A 12,007-nucleotide genomic window follows, 5' to 3' on the forward strand; every position below is an offset into this window, starting at 1 on the left:
TTTTTTAATCCAAAAGCGATTATCTTGTCAGTGGCTATATTGCCACAGTGAATAAAATTTCATGGTGTCTCTATTATTTCTTTGACTATATTGTCATATATATTATATGATCATCATGCTTTATTGTTATGTTGAATATATTGTCAGCGTGACTATATTTTCATAATGGATTAATTGTCATGGTAAATATGTTTTTGTGGAGGATGTATTTTCATGATAGATACATAGTCATGCTAAGTATATTTTGAACGTGACCCTATTGTCATGGTGACTGATTCATATTGTAAATATATTGTCATGGTGATAAAACTGTTATGATGGCTATATTGTCGTTTGCAATATCTTCAATGTTACTCTGTGAAGACGGCTTAATTATTAGTGTAGCTATAGTGTCATGATGAACATATTTTCATAGTGGCAGTATTCTTATTATGAGCATACCGTCATGTTAGCTATCTTGTCATTTTGGTTACATTGTATGGCTTACATATCGTCACCTTGGCAATATTAGTTTGGTGATCTTTTTTTATAGTTGCTATAATATCATTTCTTAAAACACACATATTTTTTCAAAAGCGATACATTATCATGATACCTATATCATTATGGTGATAATATTGTCAGTGTCTATATTGTCATTATGACTATAGTTTCATAGTGGTTATATTGCCAAGATAACTATACTGTCAAGGTGACTATTTTATCATGAGGGTTATAATGTCATGGTGACTGCATTTTCATGGTAGCTTATTTAATGATGTTGATTTTGCCATCGAGGATATATTATTACAGAAGCGAGATTGTCATTTAGATTATATTATCAGGTGACTATATTCTCTTGATGACTATATTGTTATGGTTTCATTGCTGTCATGGTGAATGTATTATAACGGTAAGAACATTTCAATGGAAGCCATAGTGGCAGGATGACTATAATTTAATGGTGTGTATCATTTTGTCCTAGCGATTATATTGCATTTGTTGCTATATTATCATGGTGACTGTGTTGCCAAAATTTGTATATTGTCATTCAATTTATCAAATTGATGTCAATATTGTTAAAAGGACTATATGGTCATGTTGTCTATATTGTCACGGTGGCTGTATTATCATCGTGACTCTATGGTCATGGTAGCTATATTGCCATTAAGATTATATATTCCTGATGACGATATACTATTGTTGCTTTTTTGTTAAATGACTATATTTTTATAGTGGATATTTGTCATTTTGTTATATTACAAAGAGGTGAACCTCTTTTCAGATTGTTTATATTGTCAGCCTAGCTATATTGTCATGCTAGTTATGTCGTAGTAGTAGCTATTTTTTTCTGGTGGTATATTGCCATGATGGCTGTACTAACATATTGGCGATATTGGTATGGTGATATATTTTCTTCACGGCTAAACTGTTATTGTGAATATTTTGTCAGGGGAATATATTATCATGGTAGCTACAGTGTCAAGATGATTATATTTTCATGTTTGGTACATTGTCATCTTGACTATATTGGCGGCCTATTTGGTATTGTGAGCTTAACTGTATGGATATCATATCATTATGTCAATTATAGTCTCATAGTTTTTATACTGCGATTGTGTTTATGTCAGCCTGGTGATTATATGATCATGATTGTTGTATGGTTGGTTAATATATAGCAATGTTCATTATATTTCATTGAGATTATTCTATCATGGTGAACATATTTTCATGGTAGCTATAATGTTATGGTAGGTTTATTTTCATGGATGCTATATTCCTTTTTGGCTATACTTTCCCAGTGGCTATATTGTAATAAAAAATCCTGTCATGATCGCTATTTTGTCGTGGACAGTATATAGTCATGGAGGCTATATGTTTCCTATGATCCTAGTTATCATTTTGTCCCAGTGTATATAAAGTCAGGTGGCTATATTGCCACATTCAATATAATTTCATGAAGTCTTTACTGTTGCATTGACTATAATGTCATATCAGTTATATGGTATTGGTGGCTTTATTGTTTTGATGAATATATTGTTATCGTGACTATGGAAGCCATAGTGACCGGCTGATTACATTTTCAAGGTGGGATCATTTTGTTATGGCGAATATATTGCATTTATATGTATATATATATATATATATATATATATATTGTCAGATGGTTATAATGCCAGAGTAAATATAATTTGAATGTTTTATTGGTTGTTGCGTTAACTACATTGCCATATCAGTTACATGACCATACTGGCTTTATTGTTATAGTGAATATATATTTGTCGTGATTATATTATCATTATGGCTAAATTGTCGTGGCAAATACGTTGATATAGAGGCTGTATTTTCATGATATTTCTACAGTCATTGTAAATATATTATCAATTTGACTCTAATGTCATGGTGATTGATTTATATCGTGACATTATTGTTATGGAGGCTGAACTGTCTTGGTGGCTACATTGTCGTTTGATGTATTTTCAATGTAACATTATTGTGAATATGGCTTTATTGTCAGTGTAGCTATGGTGTCATGAATTACGAATTTTCATAGTGACAATATTGTCATTATGAACATACCGTCATGTTGGCTACCTTCTCATTTTGTTTCCATTGCCATGATATATATATCGTCACCTTTGCTATATTGGCAAACTGATCCTTTTTTATAGTTGCTCTATTACTATTTTGTTAATCATGCATATTTTGTCATGAGCGACATATCGTCGTTATAACTATATTATCAAGGTGACAGTATTGGAATGGTGAGTATATTATCATTATAAGAATAAGCTCATAGTGGCTATTTTGGCAAGATAATTCCATTGTCATGGTGACAATTTTAACATGATGGTTGTAATGTCATGGTGTCAGCATTTTCATTGTAGCTTTCTTAACGGTGTTGATTTTGACCTACAGGATATATCATTATAGAAAGGAAATTTTCATTTTGATGCTTTATCAGGTGACTTCATTGTCATGATATGCTGTATGTTTTCAGTGCCCTCATGGTAAATGTTTTATTATGGTGTCTACATTGATATTGAAGCCATATTAGCAGGGTTGCTATATTTTCAAAGTGGGATCATTTTGTTTTGGAGATTATATTGCTTTTGTGAGAATATTGTCATGGTAACTGTGTTGCCATAATTTCTGTAGTGTCATATATTTTATTGAATTGATGGAAATATTGACGTAGAAACTGAATTGGCATATTGTATGTATTGTCTTGGTGGTTGTATTGTCATTGTGACTACATGATCATGGTGGCTATATTGCTATTAAGATCATATTGTATTTGTAACCATATTACCATTGTGGCTATAGTGTTAGGACACTATATTACCATGGTGGCTGTAGTGTTAGGTGACTATATTTCCATAGTGCCTATAGTGTTAGGTGACTATATTGCCATGGAGGCTATTTGTCACTCTTTTTATATGACAAAGAGATGAAAGTCTTTTCAATTTAGGTATATTGTCAGGGTACCTATATCGTCATGTTAGCTATATCGTTGTGGTGGGTATTATATTATTCTGGTGGTATATTGCCATGATGGCTATAGTAATATTTTGGCGATATTGGCATAGAAATATAGTGTCTTAGAAGCTAAACTGTTGTGATGGACATTTTTTCATAGGAATACATTATCATGGTAGCTAGCTATATTGTCATGGTTGATATACTTTCATAGCGGATACGTTGTCATAGTGACAGTATTCAAACTGATATCTTTACTATTATTTTCAATATAATGCCATCGTGGCTACATTATCTTGGGCATTATATTAACTTGATGGCTATATAGCTATGGTTGATTTTGTCGTTGGAGATATATTTTGTTTTTAGCTACACTTCTATTGTGATTATATGATTATAATGATATTTTCATGGCGGCTTATTTGATATTGTGAGTGTAAGTGTATGGATATCATATCATCATGTCACTTACAATATCATGGTTTTTACACCATTATGGTGTTTTTGTTAACCTGCAGATTATATTATCACGATCGGTGCATGATTATGGAAACTGTATTGTGATAGCGATTATATTTCATTGTAAGTATTTTGACGTAGTATCTATATTTTCATGGTAGCTATATTGTTATGTCAGCTACATTTTCGATGTTGTTTCATGATATTACTGTCTATACTGTCAAGGTGACTACATTTTAATGATAAATCCTGTTCTGTTCGCTATTTTCTCATGGAACTATATTGTCCTGGACGCTATATTATGCTATGATCCGAAAGCGACTATTTTGTCACAGTATCTATAAAGTCATTTGGCTATATTGTTATTGTGAATAAAATTTGAATTTGTCTATATTGTTGCGTTGATTGTTTTGTAATATTATTTATGTGGTCTTGGTGGCTTTATTGTTACGGTGAATGTATTGCCATCTTGACTATATTATCATAATGGCTAACTTCTCAGAGCAAAGATATTCATATGGAGGCTATATTTTCATCTCAGATATATTCATATGGATGCTTTATTCTTATGATATTCATATGGTCATTGTAGGTTTACTATCAAGGTGACTCTAGTGTCCTGGTGATTGATTTATATCGTGACATTATTGTCGTGGTGGCTGTGTTGTCTTGGTGGCTATATTGTCATTTACTGTATTTTCAATGTTACCCTTTTTGTGAAGATGGCTTTATTGTCAGTGTAGCTGTAGGTGTCTTGGGGAACATATTTTCTTATTGGCAGTATGGTTGTTATGAACATACCGTCATTCTGATTATCTTTTCATTTTGGTTATATTGTTGAGATGTATATATCGTCACCTTGGCTATATTGGGAAGGTGATCTTTTTTTATAGTTGTTATATTGTCATTTTTTTAATCATGCATATTTTATCAAAAGCGAAACATTATCGTGATAACTATATTAATAAGGTTAGAATATTTTTATGGATGACTATATTGGTAATATGACTATAATCTCATAGTGGCTATATTGTTAACTTAACTTCAATGTCAAGCGACTATTTTACCATGAAGGTAATAATGTCATTGTGACTGCATTTTCAAGGTAGCTTTTATAATGGTGTTTATTTTGCCCTTGAGGACATATAATTATAGAAGCAAATTTTCATATTTAATGAATTACCCGTTGACTAAATTGTCATGATATGCTATATCGTTATGGTTTCAGCACTGTTATGGTGAATGTATTATTTTGGTGGCTATATTGCAATGGAAGCCATAGTGGCAGGTTGGCAATATTTTCATAGTCGGATTATTTTCTTATGGCGATTATATTGCATTTGTGAGTATATTGTCAAAATTACTCTGCTGCCATAATATTTATGTTGTCTTTGAATTTGTTGATTTGTTGGCAATATTGTGATATAGATTGTATTCTTATGTTGTCTGTATTGTCATGGTGGTTGTATTTTATCGTGACTATATGGTCATGGTGGCTATATCAAAATTAAAATCATAATGCTATGGTAAATATATTGCCATTATTGATAAATTGTAAGGCGACTATATTGTCATGGTGGTTATTTGTCATTTTTGTTGTATTACAAGGAGAGGACTGTCTTTCAATGTTGGCTATATTGTCCGTATAGCTATATTGTCATGTTAGCTATATCGTTTGTTTTTTTTTTGGCTGTATACTGTCATGATGGCTATACTAATAATTTGTCAATATAGGCATGGTGATATATTGTCTTAGCAAATAAACTGTTGTTGTGGTTATTTTTTCATAGGAAAACATTATCATGGTAGCTACATTGTCAAGGTTAATACATTGTCTGGGTAGCTACATTGTCATGGTGACGATATTGGCACGGTGGCTGTATTGTTATTTTCAATATAATGCCATTAGGACTACATTATCTTGGTCGCAACATTAAGTTGATGGCCATATTGCTATGGTCAATTTTGTCGTTGGGGTTATGTCTTGTTGTTAGTTAAATTTTTTTCGGATTATATGATAATGATAACAATATTTTCATGGCGACTTATTTGGTATTGTGAATGTGAATATATGGACATCATATCATCCTGTCAACTATATTGTCATGTTTTTATACTGTGATGGTTTTTATGTCAACCTCCTGATTATCTTATCAAGAGTGGTATGATGATATTTCATTGTGGTTATTTTGTCAAGGTAACTTCATTTTCATTTTAGCTATATTGTTATGGCAGGTACATTTACATGGTTGTTACATTGTTTTATTGGCTATACTGTTAAGGTGGCTATACTTTAATGATAAATCCTTTTTGGTTGCTATTTTATCAAGGACACTACAATGTGCTGGAAGATATATGTTTGTTATGATCCGAAAACGACTATTTTGTCACAGCGTCTATATTGCTATATTGCGTAGTGAATATATTTTGAATGTTTATCTATTGTTGCATTGACTTATATGATCATGGTGGCTTTATTATTATGGTGAATATATTGTTGTTTTGACTATACTATCATAGTGGTTAAATTGTCATGGTAAACATTTTGATATTGACGCATTATTTTCATGATACTTATATAGTCATTAAAATTCTATTATCAAGGTGACTCTGATGTCATTGTGATTGATTTATATTGTGATTTTATTGTCCTGGTGGCTGTACTGTCATATTGGGTATATTATCAAGGTAGCTTTATTGTCATGTTAGTTATATTGTTGCGGTGGGATTTTTTTTTCTGGAGATAAATTGATATGATAGCTTCACTAACATTTTGGTGGTATTGGCATGGTGATATAGTGTCTTAGCAGCTACACAGTTGCTGTGGATATCTTTCATGGGAATAGATTATCATAGTAGCTATATTTCTAAGGTAAATATATTTTCATGGTAGCTACATTGTCATAGTGAGGATATTGGCATGGTGGCTTTATTGTGCTATAATGGCATCATGGCTACATTATCCTGGTTGTATTGCTATGGTTAATTTTATCGTTAAGGATATATCTTTTCAGCTACATATTTATTGTGATAATATGATCTTGATAATATTTTCATGGCGCCTCATTTGGGATTGTGAGTGTAAGTGTATGGATATCATATCATCGTCACCTATTTTGTCATGGTTTTTATACTATAATTGTGTTTATGTCAGCCTGCTGATGATATGATCATGATTGGTGTATGGTTATCGAAACTATAATGTGATACCGTTTACATTTCATTGTAATGAATTTGTCATAGTAATTATATTTTCAGGGTAGCTATGTTAGTATGGCAGGTACATTTTCATGGTTGTCCTAATGTTTTATTGGCTATACTGTCAAGGTAACTGTATTGTGATGATAAATTCTTTCTTCTTCGCTATTTTGTCATAGAGATTATAGTCTCCTGTACGCTATATGTATGCTATGATCCAAAATGACTATTTTGTCACAGTATCTCTATTGACATGTGGCTATATTTCCATAGTGAATATAATCTATAAATGCGTTTAATGTTACGTTGACTATATTGTCATATTATTCATGTGATCGTGGTGGCCTTATTGTTATGGTGAATATATTATTGTCTTGACTATATTATCATAATGGCTACATTGTCATTTCAAAGATATTTATATAGGGGCTATATTTTCACGACAAATATATTTATATGGACGCTATATTTTCATGATATATAATGTACTCATTATATACTTATTATCAAGGTGACTCTAATGTCCTGGTGATTGATTTATATCGTGACATTATTGTCATGGTGGCTGCACTGTATTTCCCAGAACAGTTTAGCTATCATTACATAATAGTCACAACAACAATATATTCAGTATAACAATAAATCCTCCATGATCCCTATATCTGATATGGCAATATGGTTAATGCAGTAATGAATTTTCAAAATATATTCACTATGGCAATATTGCCACCTGACAGTATAGATATTGTGACAAAATCGTTGCTTTCCAATCATAGAAACCATATAGACTCGAGGACAATATATTGTCCATGACAAAATAGCGTCCAAAACAGGATTTATCATTACAATATAGCCACCTTGACAGCATAGCCATTAAAACAATGTAACAACCATGAAAATGTACATGCCATAACAATATAACTATCATGAAAATGTAGTCACCACAATATAATAATAAAAAAATATAATCGCCATTCCTATATAGATACCATAATCATACATCAATCATAATATCATCACCATGTTGACATAAACACCATAACAGTATAAAAGCCATGACAATGTAGGTAGTATGATGATGTGATATCCATACAGTTACACTCAAAATACCCAATAAGCCACCATGATAATATATTATCAAGATCATATAGCCACAAAAAAATTGTAGCTAATGACAAAATATAGCCCCAACGACAAAACTGACCATAGCAATATAATGGAGCCATGATAACATTATAGCACAATACAGCCAACTTGCCAATATCGTCACCATGACAATGTAGCTCCCATGAAAGTATATGGTTTTATAAGTTATACTGTCAAGGTGTCTATATTATAATGATGTATCCTGACATGGTCGCTATTTTGCCATAGAGACTATATTGTCCTGCAGGCTATATGTTTGCTATGATTGAAAAGCGACTACTTGTCACAGCATCTATATTGTCATATGGTTGTATTGCCATAGTGAATATGATTTGTATATATCTTTTTCGTTCCATTGACTGTATTTTCACATCAGTTATATGATCACTATGGCTATATTGTTATAGTGAATAAATTGTCATCGTGACTGTATTATCATAATGGCCAAATTGTCATGGCAAATATATTGACATAGCGGCTATATTATCATGATATTCATAAAGTTATTGTAAGTTTATTATCAAGGTGACTAATGTCATGGTGAGGATTTATATCGTGATATTATTGTAATTCTGGCTGTACTATCATGGTCGCTATATTCTCGTTTGCTGTATTTTCAATGTTACTCTTTTGTGAAAATGGCTATATTGTCAGCGTAGCTATAGTGTCAAAGGGAACATGTTTTCATTGAGGCAGTATTGTCATAAGAAACATAACGTCATTTTGGCTATCCTTTCATTATAGTTACATTGCTATGATGTATATATCGTCACCTTAGCTATATATACAAGGTGATCTTTTTATAGGTGGTACATTGTAATTACTAAAATCGTGGATTCTTTTTCATAAGCGATATATTATCATGATAATTATATTTTTATGGTGACAATGTTATCATAGCGACTATATTTTCATTATGACTGTAATGTCATAGTGGCTATGTTGTCAAGATAACTATAGTATCATGGTGACTTTTTTATCATGATATTCATGTCATAGTGACTGTATTTTCATAGAAGCTTTTCTAATGGTGTTCATATTACCCTTGAGGATATACCATTATAGAAGAGAAATTGTCATTTTCATTAAACTATCAGGTGACTACATTGCCATGATATGCTATATTGATATGGTTTCAGTACTGTCATGGTAAATCTTTTATTACTGTGGCTACATTGCCTCGGAAACCAAAATGGTAAGTTGGCTATATTTTCATGGTAGGATGATTTTATTATGGCGATTAAAATAGCATTTCTGAGTATATCATCATGATGACTGTGTTGCAATAATATCTATATTGTCATTTAATTTGTTGAATTGATGGCAATATTGTCTTAGAGACGGTACTGTCATATTATTTGTGTTGTCACGGTGGTTGTATTATCATCGCAACAATATAGTCATGTTGGGTATATTGTCATTAAGATTACATCCTTATGCGAACTATATTGCCATGGTGGCTGTATTGTTAGGTCACTATATTGCCGTGATGAATATTTGTCATTTTTGTTATATGACACGGAGGTGACATTCTTTTCACGTTGGCAATATTGTCAGAATAGCTCTATTGTCTAGTAGTGGGTATATATATTTCTTTTCTGGCAGTATATTATCATGATGGCAATAATAACATTTTGGCGATATTTGCATGGTGATATAGTGTCTTAGCAGCTAAACTCTTGTAGTGGATAGTTTTCAATTTAAATAATTTATCATGGTAGCTACATAGTCAAGTTTACTATATTTTCATGGTAGCTACATTGTCATGGTGAAGGCATTGGCATGGTGGTTGTATTGTTATTTTCAATATGATGACATCATGGCTACATTATTTTGGTCGCTATATCAACTTGATGGCTAAATTGCTATGGTTAATTTTGTTGTTCGGGACATATTTTGTTATTAGCTATGATATTGTTGTGATTATATGATCATGATAATAATATTTTCATGACGGCTTATTTTGTATGGTAAGTGTAAGTGAATGGATATCATATCACCAAGTCACTTATATTGTCATGGTTTTTACATTGTGATATTGTTTACGTCAACCTGCTGATTACATAATCAGGATTGGTGTATGATTATGTTAACTATATTGTAATGTCGTTTTATTTCATTATGAAAATTTTGTCATGTTAACAACAATTGCATGACAACTTTAATGTTATCACTATATCATAATGATAAATCCTGTCTGAGTCACTCTTTTTTTCACAGAGACTCTATAGTCTTGAAGATTATATGTTTGCTATGATCCGAAAGCGACAATTTATTCACAATAACTATATTGTCAGGTGGTTATAGTGAATTTGTGATTATACGTTGAATGTTTCTATATTTTTGCTTTGACTATATTGTCATATCAGTTAAATGATCATGGTAGCTTTATTGTCATAGTAAATACATTGTCGTCGTAACTATATTATCATAATAGCTAAATTGTCGTAGCAAATATGTTGACATGGGGGCTATATTTTCAAGATATTTATAAAGTTATTTTAAGATCACTATCAAGGTGATTCTAATATCCAGGCGATTGATTTGTATCTTGACATTATTGTCAAGGTGGCTGTATTCTCAAGGTGGCTATATTGCCGTTTGCTGTATTTTTAATTTTACGCTTTTGTGAAGATAGCTTTACTGTCAGTGTAGATATAGTGTCATGGAGAATATATATTCATAGTGGTAGTACTGTCAATATGAACTTTTTGTCATTTTGTATATGTACTTATTTTGGTTACATTACTATCATGTATATATCGTCACCTTAGCTATAATAGAAATGTGATCTTTTTTATATTTGCTATATTGTCATTTTTTTCAATCATGCATATATTGTCATAAGTTATATGTTATCATGATTACTACAATATTCCAGTGACTATATATTGGCATTGTGACTATATTGTTATCATGAATATAATCTCATGTTGGATATCTTGTCAAGATGACTATATTGTCATGGTGACTATCTTATCATGATGGTTATAATTTCATGGTGACTACATTTTCACGGTAGCTTTTATAATGTTTGTTTTGCCGTTGAGGATGTATCACTATAAAACGAGATTTTTATTTTGATCAAATCAGTAGGGGGCTACATTGTCGTGATATGCTATATTATTATGGTTTCAGGAATGTCATGGTATATGTATTATTATGTTGGCTACATTGCAATGCAAGCTATAGTGGCGGAGTGGCTATATTTTCATAATATAATCATTTTGTTATGTCGATTATATTGCATTTGTGAGTATATTGTCATGGTGACTCTTGCCATAATATCTATACTGTCATTTGATTTGTTAAATTGATGGCAATATTGTCATAATGTAATTTCAAGTTTCCTGTATTGTCTTATTGGTTGTATTGTCATCGTGTCTATATGGTCATGGTGCTTATATTTCCATTGATATTATATTGGTATGGTAACTATATTGCTATGGTGGCTACATTGTTTGATGAATATATTGCCATGATGACCATTTGTTATTTTTGTTGTATTACAAGGAGGTAATTGTCTTTTCATGTTCCCTATATATTAGGGTAGCTATATTGTTATTATGAGATTTCAGTCATAAAGCCGATATAGCCGCCATGACAATATTTTCACCTTAATGATATAGTTATCATGATGATATATCGCTTATAACAGTATATGCACGATCAAAAAATGACAATATACCACCTATAAAAAAATCACCTTCCCAATATAGCCAAGGTGACTATATATACAGCATAG

This window comes from Panulirus ornatus, chromosome 55 (genome assembly GCF_036320965.1).
Source record: "Panulirus ornatus isolate Po-2019 chromosome 55, ASM3632096v1, whole genome shotgun sequence".
Taxonomy (NCBI): Eukaryota; Metazoa; Arthropoda; class Malacostraca; order Decapoda; family Palinuridae; genus Panulirus; species Panulirus ornatus.